The 12,953-nt window shown below is 43.4% G+C and overlaps 1 protein-coding gene across 44 annotated transcripts in view; it reads right to left on the minus strand.

Moving 5' to 3' along the window:
* The window catches only part of LOC123382714, a 102,831-nt gene that overhangs the window by 70,366 nt on the left and 19,512 nt on the right, over nt 1-12,953 (minus strand). For 7 of the 44 annotated variants that reach the window (XR_006591535.1, XR_006591539.1, XR_006591545.1 and 4 more), the window contains exons 1-2: nt 10,326-10,829; nt 10,098-10,155 (exon numbers count right to left, since the gene is read on the minus strand). The exons of 9 other annotated variants lie outside the window; for them this stretch is intronic. The gene's annotated coding sequence lies outside the window, so the exon portion shown is untranslated. Of the gene's footprint in view, nt 1-10,097; nt 10,156-10,325; nt 10,844-12,953 lie in introns of those variants that run through there. 28 more of the 44 variants (XM_045048504.1, XR_006591524.1, XR_006591513.1 and 25 more) reach the window with 13 other exon arrangements.

Consider the following 12,953-nt stretch of genomic DNA (forward strand, 5'->3'; position numbering starts at 1 on the left):
TTATAGGTATAGCATCCACATAACCATTTCTGTTAGGACAAGGAACGGCAAGGAATTGGCCAAGTATCATAGTAAGCACGTCTCCTTTTGTGAAATCCCACCACATATCAAAACTTACATTCAGTGGCTAAAACTTAGAAATCCTCAGAGTAGAGAGTAGAATGGAAAAAGGAAAATTAACGTGAAAGCCTACAGACAGGCAGCGTGAGAGACTCACAGGCACAGTATCAGGAAAAGACTGAGAAAAAAAAAAAGAGGCAATCTCGATATTGATGAATAATTTCATTATAAAATTTTTACAACAGGGGCGCCTGGCTGGCTCAGTTGATTACATGTCAGACCTCAGTTCAGGTCATGATCTCACAGTTCGTGGGTTCGAGCCCCATGTCGGGCTCTGTGCAGACAGCTTTGGATTCTGTGCCTCCCTCTCCTTCTGCCCTCCCCCTACACGTGCTCTGTCTCTCTGTGTCTCTCAAAAGTAAAGAAACATTAAAAAAAAATGTTAATAAAAACCCATTTTTCACAGTATAGATTTCTTGCCATTTGACAAACCCCCTCCCGCCTGAAATTTTATAGCATAGCAATAAAGTGAAATATTTTTAAAACAAGTTATTTAAAAACTCCAATGAAATCCCTGAAATGCATGTGTCTCCACTCGGTGCTAGGTGCTAGGTGCTAGGAATTGAAACATGGGTAAAGTATAGTACCTCCCTTCAAGGAGCTCAGAGCCTACTGAAAGTAAAAGATAAATACATGAAAAGTGATCACAAAATAGTGATTTGAGGCAAGTTAAATTCTATTTCATGGGTAGTCATGGCTGGTAAGGCAACTCGACTCCATGGAGTCCTCATGACCCAGGCTTCCTCAAAATCCCCACTCTGTATGCCTGTGGTGTGGCCTATGTCCTCATGCCCCACAATGACAGCAAGGGCTGTTTCAAGTCAAGAACGAAGGAAGAGACCAAGGAAGGGAGGAGAGTGTCTGTTGTGACAGATTTCTGCTTACATTCCATTGCAAGAGAGGAATCCTATAGCCACAACTTATGGGAGCTTAGGGAGGGAAGGGGCATATCTTTTTTATGTACTTTTATACAAAAGTAAAATTCCATAGCAAATCTTTTATCCGTAAGACAAACACAGCTTTAAGCTGTTTCAAGTTCCTGATTTTCTGGCTAAGAAAATTTGAAGCAGAGAATGGTTAGTCAAGTATTGAATAGTCAACTTAAAATGAGAAATACTAGTATTTTTATACCATGTCATTTCTCAATCCCTTATTTTACTTTAAATACATTATTTAATGTAACATTATTTTAACAAAGGAAATATATGATCATATATACCATTATACACTTAAAACTATAAATTTCTAATGTAATCATGGAATTGGAAACATATTACTTTTCCAAGAGAGAAGGAAACTAGAGATATATTGCAAGTCTACTTCCTACATGGATAAATCCAATGAACTCATTCATCTAAACAACACACACTGTCTCCTAAATTTAAAGAAACAGCATTGTGGGAAATAGAAAGATGAGTAAGAAAAAAATTATTGTCCTCATTGAGCATTAAAAAAGAGAAATAATATAGATAACTTTAAGAGTATATTATACAGGCCAAATACTACCTGAATTCAGTGGGGAGAAATTACAGAGGGTTGAAGGCATAAGAGGTTTTGGAAAGAAAGTAGTGCTTGCACTGGGCCATTTGGAAAGGAAGGTACGGAGAGGAAACACTTCGCACTGTTTGAACATAAACCACAGGATGTAGAGAACTTCAACAAGTGCCTTTTGGTGGGAGTGTGGCACACATCGCATGAAGGCGTAGCTGAGGAAAAGGTTAGGAAGGTAAGTTAAGACCAAAGGAAAAAGGTACCTGAATATCAGGTTAAGAAATGTGGGTTTTAATTAACGGCAAAGTGTATACGTGAAACCATGCTGGATGTCTGCTTTAAAACAACTTTATAAACCACTAATGTCAAGAAGGTGCTTTCCGTGAGGCCAAACAGAAGGGGAGAGGGAGATAGAAGCTTCCAGTTATGGAATGACTAAGTCAGGGGAATAAAAGCAGAGCATAAGGAATGTCAATAATATTATAATAGCAATGCATCAGGACAGGTGGTAGCAAAACTTGTAGTGAACATATGTATAAACTTGTCAAATCTCTGAGTTGTACACCTGAAACTGATGTAATATTGTGTGTCAGCTATACTAAAAAAAAAAAAAAAAAGTGATTTCAAGCATTGAGTAGACATTTGGATAACCACCTAATTGTTTAGAAAAAGAATTCCAATTAGTCCAAGCTTTTGCATGATTTCACCTTATTATTCTAAGCTTTCTCATTTAAGGTCTAGAGTAGCAGCCATGTGTGTTTACCAGGAAAAATGATAGGTTTGCACACTTTTAACACTCCCTGCCCAGGTCTCACTGTGGATAGTGAGCCTTGGTTGTAAAACAGTTCAGCAACTTGACTGTGTCTAAAAATGCAAAGTACATTGGGCAGGAGGAGAGTGGCAGCTGAAACGCAGCCAGAGCTCTCTGTGAGCTCTTGTGTCACGTGATGGGAGCCGGGCCAGTCAAGAGGAAAGGGCTTCTATTCCTAATTAGCACAAAGTCTGAGCCTGTCCACCAACCTAGGCATGAGGAGCTGTGTGTACCTAGAACCTCCTTGTCTACATCACTCAGAGGCACCATATTTGTAGCAGACTTCCAGCTTGCTTGCCCTTTTCTTGGCTTTAAAAACTTTTTTAAATATTTGTATTTATTTTTGAGACAGAGAGAGACAGAGCATGATCGGGGGAGGGGCAGAGAGAGAGGGAGACACAGAATCTGAAGCAGGCTCCAGGCTCTGGGCTGTCAGCACAGAGCCAAACGTGGGGCTTGAACTCACAAACCATGAGATCATGAGCTGAGCCAAAGTCAGACACTTAGCCGACTGAGCCTCCCAGGCACCCCGCCCTTTTCTTGGCTTTAAACGAGGAATCTTAGTACCATTTTCATGAAGTTTCTTATACATGCCTCCCTGAGCTAGCAAATGCTTTATTTATCCACCAGAGTTGTTCAAAAACTGTTTTGTGATTGACAGACCAGAGGCGAGAAGAGGACCATTTTGATAATGGCACCAAGAAACCCCCAACAGAAATAGAATACACCCCGGCAGCCTAACTTCATTCATCCTGGGACCATTTTCCCTCACCTGCACACCACACCAAACCATAATTCACTGTCTACTGAAAACATCATTCCCTTTTATACATTCATTAAAAATAATGTATTCATTATTATAAATGCTTTTAATTTTTTATTACTCAGTTAATAATAAACATGAATCACCAACAATAAGATAAGTATTCTCAAGAAACAGCCAAGATAAAGATTCAATATTCAAGTACTTATTTATTTTTTAATTATCCAATAAAAATCTAAGATGTTTATTATTAATGTTCACAATCAGAAAGTTTGATCATGTACCATAGGCCAATAGGTCCCACACTTCTAGATCCTAAAAGTAGGTGCCAAAGCAGATCACGGGAAGGCTTATTCCCTAGGCACTGTGCCTGTCACAGCACACAAGAATTCCTAGTGCGATAATATTATGTCTTAAAGCTACAGATAAAAAGAGTGAGGCGCAATGCAATGTTGTAATCCTTCCCAGTGAATCTAGGAACGGACCTGATTGACCTTTGTTTTGTTTCATGAGATAAACATTATCATCTAATAAAATCACTCTTTGCATACTAAATAAATTAATCCTGGCTGTTCCCCTTAAGAATATATACTGGTGGGGGTGTCTGGTGGCTCAGTTAGTTAAGCATCCGGCTCTCGATTTTGGATCCGGTCATGGTCTCACAGTTCATGAGCTCGAGCCCCAAGTCGGACTCCTTTCTGACAGCACAGAGTCTGCTTGGGATTCTCTCTCTCTCCGTCTCTCAATCTCTCTCTCTCTCTGCCCCCACTCATGCTCGCTCTCTCTCAAAATAAGTAAATAAACATTAAAAATAAAGAACATACACCGGTGTGCACGTAAACAAAGACAGGATTTGCTAAAGTATTATTGATAGCCAGGGGCAAAAGAGCCATATCAGAGGAGACATATTCCATGCTTTCACCACCATCAGAAGCTCATACTGTTTTACTTTTTAACATTCCTGGTTTCTCTCCTCCAGTAGCCAGGGAGCTTCAACTGTGCACTTGAATTAGCTAAGTCAGACTCCAGTCACTGTATTTCCAGCCAAGTGAGACAAATGAGCCCTGTTCACTCAGCTAGAGCATCCCCCCCAAGTACAGCGCCCCTTACTCCATCCTCTTCCATGGATCGCTTTGCCCCCTGAGCAGGATAAGACCAGGGAACATGCAGCTGCAATTCCAAAGTTCCATTCCCCAAAAGTAAATGACAATGTAAGGGACTTATCTAATGATCCTCCCAAAATAGGAGCCGCAGATTAGAAGAATCTACTTTCGCAGATCCTACCATAGTTATAAATTAACCTCCCAGGTCAGCTGTGAGGCCAGTCCCATAGCAAAGGAAAGCACTTGGAAACTGTTCAAATGTCACATGCATTTAGAAAGTAAATACGTAAGATCATCTTCAAAACAGCAGTATTAGAAATTCATTATCTAATCATTAAATTAAAATTGTTTGGTCAGAGGCACAGTATAATGCTTCTAAACCATCATCAGTTTCGTGTGCATGATAGAGAAGAGAACACGTTAGCCATCAATGTTTTAAATTTTCCCATAGGCAAGGCTAGGACAGGACCTCCAGAATTTTCTTCCTTTCTTTTCTTTTTTTTTTAATGTTTACTTATTTTTGAGAGATAGAGAGAAAGAGAGAGAGAGAGAGAGAGAGAGAGAGAGCAAATGGGGGAGGGGCAGAGAGAGAAAGGGAGACACAGAATCCGAAGCAGGCTCCAGGCTCTGAGCTGTCAGCACAGAGCCCCATACACAGGGTTCAGCTCAAACCCATGAACCATGAGATCATGACCTGAGCCAAACTTGGACGCTTAACTGACTGAGCCATCCAGGCACCCCTGGGACCTCCAGAATTTCTAAACCCCCTAGTCAGGTTACTAGCAACTGTTACCTATAGGCCTGTTACTGTTCAGCTAAAAAGGTCCTCCAAGCTGGATAAACTGGAAAACAACTAAATCTTCTCAATTATTTACCTGCAATGACTCCTTATACCTCATGTATATTATATTGCATGTGGTTGCTTTGCTAAGAGGCAGTGAAAGGACATTCCAGAACAACTGAGCCATAAAGGCACCAACATGACAAATATTTGGTATCACCACGTGGTCTGTCATGTACAAATTAAAGTTATTCAGTCTTCTAGGGACAGATAGTAAAACTGATAGACAAAATGCTAAATACAGCAAGAAATGTAAATATACTGCCTTAAAGGGAGATCAAGAGAGATCAAGTTGGGAAATGGTGCATCTACACATGAAACCAGTGTAATATCGGCAATTAATAAAACACCATTTAATAAAATTAACGAAAACCATTTTTTAAGTTTATTTATTTATTTTGAGAGAGAGAGAGAGTGTGTGTGTGGAAGAGAATCTCAAGCAGGCTCTGTGCCGTCAGCACAGAGCCCCATGTGGGGCTTGATCCCATGAACAGTGAGATCACGACCTGAACCAAAACCCAGAGTCGGAGGCTTAGCCGACCGAGCCACCCCAATGCCCCAACAAAAACAATTTAATATCAACAATTAAAACCTAGATATCCTACTTCACAGTCTTTAAAACGAGCAACTCAACTGCTGGTATATAGCAGTCAATGGCTTTTCTAGTTTGGACTTCGCCAAATTGAAAATTAAAAATCTGAAGACTAAAACTGTCCCCATAAAGTCTTTTCCATGCTGGAACTGCAATCCCACCATTCAACTGACTGCTCAGTGCCCCGGCCCCCTGAGCTCCATGACACCACCAAGCACTGTAGGTTTTACCTCCTGCACGCCATATTTCACCTAATAAAAGAGGCCATTGATTACTGGATGCACCATTGTCTTGTGCACCTCCAAGAAAAAGAAACAAAAAACGATTGCTAAATCTAAGCCTTATCACAATTTCAGAGAGGAAAATATGACACGTACACATTTCAGAATCGGTGTAACACGGGATATGATGGATCTCAGTTCCTTCTGATCCGGATTTCACCACCCTAGTCCAGACCCTCCTCTACCTCACCTGGACACATCTACCTTGTCCCCTTTATTCTTGAATCCTCCAATCCATTCCCCACTGCCAAGCGACAATTTTTACAATACAAATCTGATTATTCTCAGCTCCAAAGTCTTTAATGACTTCCTCGTGTCCTTGACATAAAGATCCAACTCCTTAGGGGAGCCCAAGCCTTAGGATGATCTAACTCCTGTCATCTCTGCAGCCTCTTCTTCAGCAGGTTCTCAGTCAGCTTCTCACCTCCAACTGTTATCTGACCCCTCTCAGTTCCTCAAACACCAGGCTCTCACCCCCCTCTCAACCTCCATACACTCTACTCCCTCTGTGAGCCCATTCCCTTTCTTTTCACCTGGCTAACACAGCCTCCACAAGGCTTATTTGCTTGTCCATCTTGTGTGTAAAAGTTCTCCTTGACCACCCTCCCCTAAGAACAGATCCCCGACTACACGCTTCTGTACCCTGCATTAGCCCTGCATAGCAAGCAGTCTGTATACCTGGAATGACTTACTAATTATTCGCTTTCCCATTTTAAGTTCTATGACAACAGGGATTCATTTTAATCAGAACTGATTCCCCAGCGTCTAGCACAGTATTAGGCACATGAAGGGTGCTCCATGTTTGTTGACTGACAAAAAAAAATCTTGGATAATGGCTAATGCAATTCTCCCAGGCATCGTTACACAGAAACTAGGTTTTGCTATAAAAAATGCTCTAAGATAGAGCTCCTCAAAAAGTGTTATGGGCACATAGTAATTATTCAATAAATGCCAGGTGTGATGTTACTGCTGATTATAATGACAACCACAAAGATGACAGTAATGTAAGACATAATATGTCCTGGGGCACCTGGACGGCTCAGTCAGTTAAGCGGCTGACTTCGGCTCAGGTCATGACCTCATGGTTTGTGTGTTCGAGCCCCACATCAGGCTCTGCACTGACAGTGCAGAGTCTGCTTGGGATTCTCTCTCTCCCTTTCTATCCCTCCACTACTCACGTGCGAGAGCATTTCTCTCAAAATGAATAAATAAACTTAAAAAAAAAAAGAGAGAAACAATATGTCCTATCTATTTAAAAGGATTTGCTTTTAAAATACCCCATGACTGGGGTGCCTGGGTGGCTCAGTCGGTTGGGCGTCCGACTTCAGCTCGGGTCCCGATCTCGAGGTCCGTGGGTTTGAGCCCCGCATCGGGCTCTGGGCTGATGGCTCCGAGCCTGGAGCCTGCTTCGGATTCTGTGTCTCCCTCTCTCTCTGCCCCTCCCCCTTCATGCTCTGTCTCTCTCTCTGTCTCAAAAATAAATAAACGTTAAAAAAATAAAATAAAATAAAATAATAAAATAAAATAAAATACCCCATGACTGAGCTGTCTGTAGTTTTCATCTAGGGAAATGTCGAAGAGTGCCCTCTCTTAACCATCTAGTCATTGGTTCTAGAATCCCAGGACAGGGAAACAATCCCAGGACCAGTTTAAAAGGCTGATGAACAACAACTGCCATTGACAACAAATGCTGTCCACAAAGTATGTTCTCTCTTCAGATATAAGGATAAAAATTTATTATCTGCAAATGTAACAGAAGAATAACATTTGTTGTGTCTTTTAAACTCTACACCTTAAAAATAAATAAATAAATAAGGGGCTCCTGGGTGGCTCAGTCAGGTAAGTATCCTACTCAGCTCAGGTCAGGAGGGAGGGGGGTGGTGTCTGTGCAGAGCCTGGAGCCCGCTTCAGGTTCTGTGTCTCCCTCTCTGCCCCTCCTCCACTCACGCTCTGTCTCTCTCTGTCTCTCAAAAATTAATAAAAATGCTAAAAAAATTTTAAGAATCATAAAACATAAGCTACTACAAAGAAATGTCTTTTCTCATTTGCCAACCCAAATGATATCTGGTCGTTTGCAACAGAACACATGTTTCTCCAGGTAAACATTCCCCAGGCACACAGTGTAACCATTTCATATCAGACAGTTCCCAGCTGACCATCAGGTTCCTGGCGGGGTACTTGGAATTTGCAGTGAATTTTCCCACAGACATGAAATTCTGAGACATGGTCTTAGCAATTCATACCAATTGCACTGTGGTATGCTATGACACACTGTGGATTAATAGGCTTTATGGACTATGATCCAATGTGAAACACTGTGGATTAAATGAGCTTTATGAGTTCACTTTAGAACCTGGACACATTGTCTAGTACAGTTTCTATGAAGGTTCCAGGCCACAGGAAGCCCAGAAGCAATGCAAATGCAAGTCCCTCTTCACTTTCTCCCTGCTCCATCCCTTTATCACCACCCCACAGGCCACAGCCCAGGGGCAGCAGCACCCCAGCAGGCTGGGGGTGTGGGGGGGAGCTTTGGAACTTTAGTCCCCACCCAGAGCCCAGGCAGCCACAGTCTCCTCATCTTTCACCTCTGACACTTGACCAAAACATTAATAAAATCGTTCTTCACCCTGTCAGACCCTGGGAAATCTCACCCTCTCCATGGTCACCCCACCCACCCCCGGTTCCCTTCACCCAGCGCGGGACCTGGCCCCGTCCTTTACAGTTCCTCAACATTATGCTTTCAACCATCTCTGTAAGAACAACACGCTTCTCAAGCCTCCTTTTGCTCTCCCTGCTCCTCCGAGGTTTTGCTCAGGCTGCTGTTCCCTTGTCTCTGTCTCCAATCCATACTTCCAGGAATTCTAGCCACCCCAGGTCCTACCACATTCCTGACACCTCCTAGACCAGCCCACGTGGCCAGCTCCTCACCAGCACTCCCCTCATTCTGCCTTGGATTTCTCATACTTATTCCTTGTCTTTCCATCTTTCTTTCGGAGCTCCTTAAGGACAAGCACAGCTTCTTTATGGTGTCTAGATCCCTGCATCCCACCCCACCCCACACCACACACCCCCAGAGTACCCAGCCTACTATAATGGTGAGTGAATACAATGGGAGTCAGTGGCCCGGTGTCTCCCTCGGTCAAAAAAAGAGGCAAAAGGACACTACAGAACAATATCTGGGACCCAGTAAGAAAAAAATGTGAAATAGTGTCAATGCTTAAGTAAAAGCAAATACTGTGGGAAAAGAAATCAAGGTGTGAACAGCAGAATAGTAAGAAATCCAACGGTTCTCTTCGGGAACCATTAGCATATGAATCTCGAAGAGCAAGTGCTCCATTTTGGGGTCTGCAGGAAATAATAATACTAGACAATTATTTTGCCCTTACCAGGTGCTAAGGATACACCTCCATGTAAAGTGCTTCCCAAGCACCCCCTGTTCTCATAACCACCCTATTACCTCCATTTTACCCAAGAGGAAACTGAGGGGGCACTGCAGTTAATTAACTGGCCCAGTGTCCCACAACCAGCAGGGCAGAACTAGGATTTGAACCTTTTCCCGATCCAAACTCAGCGACGAAATGCAACTACCTGTTTACTGCACAGCTTTTACAGCAGGTTGTGGGGCATAAATCACCACCCACTGAGAGAGAAAGAAACTCATGCTTTATGCATGCCTTAGACTCCCGGAGCCCCCACTCTTGCCTGGCTCTGGGTGAGCTGCTTTAAGTCTTCCAGCAAACCCAGGAGCCAGGTATAAACTGAAAACTGAGCCGGGAGAAATAATCTGGTCAGAGTCGCACAAGCCCAGGGTTTCAAAGGCATCCATGCTTCAGGGCACCGACGGCCACAGGCTCCCCCGAGGCTGTGTCGGGAGCAGAGCCAGGCCCCAGCCAGAGAGAGGAGTCCAAACGCCCCTCTGCAGTCAGCAAACAGGGAAAACCACGTCCTCGGCCCACCTACCTCACCAGGGGGTGGAAAGGATTAAACTGAAAATAAAGAACGCGGAGTCTACAACACAATAAACATTCAGCCAATGACAGCTATCAGAGGCAACCCTTCCCTCGGTTGGTCTCTGCCATTTTTCTTATCACTTACAGTGGATCAACCTTGTTCCTCTTTAAAATAGATGGCTTTCTTGGAGGTCCACGGAAGACTGCAAAATGCAGAAGAAAAGAACACAGTGAGATGAGGGGGAAAAGAATTTCCTTTCTATTGATCGCCCTTTTCCCCAAACACTTCCTCGAGAAATTATTTAATACTCAAAATGACACCACGATGCATTATAAAAAAAAAAAAAAAACAAAAACAAAACCAAAAACGTACCAAACAAACAACGAAGTCCCAGCCCTCGGGAGTTTACAAGTAGGCTATGTTAACATTTGCAAAGTGCCCCGAGTGCCTCAGCGGCTAATTAACATCTTGGGTTTGTTTTCTCAAATTCCAGCCCATTGTTTCCCCTGTGAGCGCAATCCGAAGCCTTAGCCCCCAGTGCGCTACCGCCTGCATCTTCCTGCCAATAAAACCGCTGAAACCACTAGAGGTTAAAACAATTAATATTAGATGAAACCCCTCCGCGGCGCAGTTCCGGGGCCCGCGCAGCCACGCGCTCTCCCGGCTGCAGGGTCCCCGCGGCGCCCGCCCCGGAGCGAGACCGGAGCCGCCGCGCCCCGCCGGCCCCGCTGGGAGGGTTGGCTCCCCCTGGGGGGCGAGCTCTTGCAAAAGGAAAACCGAAAACGAGCAGATGCCGATCGGACACGCTGTTGCCCGGAAGAATCGCTGTCATGCTGCAGAAATCCATTAGGTACACTGTCCCGCCGGCACTGCTGGCTTTAGCGCGACTTGTATTTACACATTTAAAGAATTACTATCCAGGGGCGCCTGGGTGGCTCAGTCGGTGAAGCCTCCAACCTCGGCTCAGGGCATGATCTCACGGTTTCGAGAGTTCGAGCCCGCCTTGGGCTCAGAGCCTGGAGCCTGCTTCGGATTCTGTGTCTCCCTCTCTCTCTGTCCCTTCCTCCGGTCGTGCTCTCTCTCTCTCTCTCCCTCTCAAAAATAAAGGGAACATTAAAGAATTACTATCCTGATGATGGTGCCTGTTAGAAAGGTTATGGTCTCTCCAAAGGAAGTTCAAGTCAGGATTTCCCTCTGGTGCTCTAGAAACCCATCACCAACAAAGCCCCCACTCCTTGCTTCAGACCCAAGCTTGCTGAGAAAGAGAAACATGTTTGAGGTGGGTCTGCAAGGTCGTTCCCAGCACCAAGAGTCTAGCCTTTTGCAGGAGGCATATTTTAAGACCAGACGTCCATCATTCATGGAGAGTCGAAATTAGAACTTCATTTTCCTTTGTATTATTACCCTCATTAATAAGAATTCTTACATTTAGGCACTCTTAGGGTTTATGCTTTTTGATCGATGATCTTATTATGGATGCCTATTAAAAAGTCCAAAATCAAAGACCTGCTGGAGGTCTCCCAGACTCATCCAGCTGGACCAGCAGAGCCGGGAGCACGTGAGAGGTGGCTGTCTTTCCTTCCAAAACAGGCTGCAGAATGGAGAGGTAGATCCAACCTGGCTGGGAGCAAAGGCTAGATGCTGGCAACTGGTTTGGATGATGCATGCCAACAGCACTAGGGGGGAATTAACACGTAACCAATTCTTGTGGCACAGTCCCATTCTTGTGTGAAATGGGAGAACGTTCTTTTCAGCATTCTTTTCTAACAGGAGAAGAGCCGTTTCTCACTGTGAGTACCTCGCGGGGATTCCCATTAAATCAAACTGCTTGACGATGACCTAATTTGTTCGTTCAAGAGGATAAACTCTTCCTATCCATACATTATTGTTGTTATGGTTTCCGTTGTTAAATTATACATAAAAGGCCCAAGCTGTACCAAGCTTACCAAGCCTATTTTAGAAATGAAACATTTTCAGAACATGAATCTTAATGAGATTCTTACACTAAATTGTGCCTGAGAACGGCAGTATTTTAGATGCGTCTTTATATTTTCACCAATTTGTAATCTGCAATGCACTTTTTTAAAATTATTGTAGGGGCCCCTGGGTGGCTCAGTTGGTTAAGCCTCCGACTTCGGCTCAGGTCATGATCTCATGGTTCTGTGAGTTTGAACCCCACTTAGGGCTCTGTGCTGACAGCTCCGAGCCTGGAGCCTGCTTTGGATTCTGTCTCTCTCTCTCTGTCTCTCTCTCTGTCCCTCCCCTGCTCGTGCTCTGTCTCTCAAAAGTAAATAAACATTAAAAAAGATTTTGTTTTAATTATTGCAAAATGTATTTTCTTATAACATTATAAGACTACCAAAGACCTGCCTGTTGCCGTTTTGGTCTTAGGTTATTAATTTTTTTTTAATCTTCAAAATAAACCCCTTTGCGATCTTCTGCCTCCCCTATGTCTACTTTTCCTTCATAAAACTTGTCCACTTTTCCTCTGATAAAGGCTTTTCAAACACGAACAAATCTACAAACAAGTACTTCCCAAAGTGCAGTTCTTAGAACATGGGTCCTGCAAGACCCTCTCTGGAAAGGAAGTTGTTGACCAGAGCATTTGAGAAGGGCTGCACATCCCCAGCCTCCAAGGTTGACAAATCACATAAAGTCTCATGGTTGAGAAACCTGCTGGCCTTGGTTTACACCAGCATGTCTCAAATTCATTTGCATGTGGAACCCTTTTCCAAACAAGACTTATTAATATGCTGCAGAACTTTCATTTCGAGGATCACACATTGGGAATTAGTGATTAAGACCATCTGATATATGGGATAATTATAGGTCAGATAAAACTGAGATAAGTCAAGCTGCGGCATAAGAAATTTTTTTTTTGAGAGGAATCTGGCCTTAATTGCTATTTGTGAATTTCATAAATCCACAGCGTTAAAAAAACAAAAAGCAATAATGCCTTAAATACATAGGTAATTAGAGGCTGTGTGAGAACCCTGAAAC

The sequence above is a fragment of the Felis catus genome, chromosome F1 (genome assembly GCF_018350175.1).
Source record: "Felis catus isolate Fca126 chromosome F1, F.catus_Fca126_mat1.0, whole genome shotgun sequence".
Classification (NCBI taxonomy): domain Eukaryota; kingdom Metazoa; phylum Chordata; class Mammalia; order Carnivora; family Felidae; genus Felis; species Felis catus.